Source organism: Schistocerca nitens, chromosome 12 (genome assembly GCF_023898315.1).
Source record: "Schistocerca nitens isolate TAMUIC-IGC-003100 chromosome 12, iqSchNite1.1, whole genome shotgun sequence".
Taxonomy (NCBI): Eukaryota; Metazoa; Arthropoda; class Insecta; order Orthoptera; family Acrididae; genus Schistocerca; species Schistocerca nitens.
The window spans coordinates 43140652-43141900 of NC_064625.1; the positions used below are offsets into that span (position 1 = coordinate 43140652).

Here is a 1249-nt window from a genome sequence, read left to right on the forward strand (position 1 = left end):
GGGAATACGGAAATCAGCTACAACTGCTGTTGAACAGCATTTAATTTTCCGTAGCACAATTTCTCGACACAGCGACGTTCATGATGCTGAGTGAAATTATTTGGAAAATCGCTCGTGTATGAAGTGACGAGGCAAGCGAGAGACTGCAGGCGATATCGCATGTGACGGATTGTGTGTGGGGTCCTAAATATTAGCACGGGGAGAACTGTAATGAATTAAGACTAATACAGCCTGGGTTTTTGTGGAGTACGGACGTACTGAAGGCAATCATCGAAGTGTACTACTGTTGGCATCCATCTCAACAATTCTGTGATTGAGAGAATTGCGCCCGATTGTGGGCGAGTTTAGAAAGCACTCCGTCATGAGGCCACGAGTGGCCTACCGGGACCATCCAACCGCCGTGTCATCCTCGGTGGAGGATGCGGATAGGAGGGGCGTGGGGTCAGCACACCGCTCTCCCGGTCGTAAGATGGTATTCTTGACCGAAGCCGCTACTATTCGGTCGAGTAGCTCCTCAATTGGCATCACGCGGCTGATTGCACCCCGAAAAATGGCAACAGCGCATGTTGGCCTGGATGGTCACCCATCCAAGTGCCGACCACGCCCGACAGCGCTTAACTTCGGTGATCTCACGGGAACCGGTGTATCTACTGCGGCAAGGCCGTTGCCCGGAGTTTAGATAAGTCGTGGTGAATTAAGTGTTAGGGATTGTTAACGGCCTATTCTCTGAATATACGGTACTATGTTACGTGTAGGTGGCCAGCGTTTTCCTTGCATTTTCGTGAACCAAAGGTATCTTGTTTAAACATTTATTTCAGTTCAAATTGTGGGGACGTGTGAAGGTTCAAATGCCTCTGAGCACTATGGGACTTAACATCTATGGTCATCAGTCCCCTAGAACTTAGAACTACTTGAACGTAACTAACCTAAGGACGTGTGAAGGATGACAGGTTAAATAGAACCGTGCGGCTGTATATGATTGCTAAGTACGGGACTGTCGAATCAGCATACTCGCAAAGCAACCTAATTGGTACATCTGGACCGGAGGTCTTCTCTGTATAAAGTGATTTAAGCTACTACGCTACCCCGAGGATATCTACTCGTAAGTTACTCATGTCGGCGGTTGTTCCAAATTCGACTTCTGGAATATTTATTTCGTTTTCTTTTCTAAAGGAGTTTCGGAAAACCGTGTTTAGTGGCACTGTCGTAAATAACGTCATCATTGTTATCGCGCGGTGAAGCTACTGAT

The 1249-nt window shown here is 47.4% G+C and overlaps 1 pseudogene; it reads right to left on the bottom strand.

Moving 5' to 3' along the window:
* Window positions 1-551: 551 nt before the first annotated feature.
* On the bottom strand, window positions 552-669 carry LOC126215462 (5S ribosomal RNA; annotated as a pseudogene).
* Between the last annotated feature and the right edge of the window lie 580 nt (window positions 670-1249).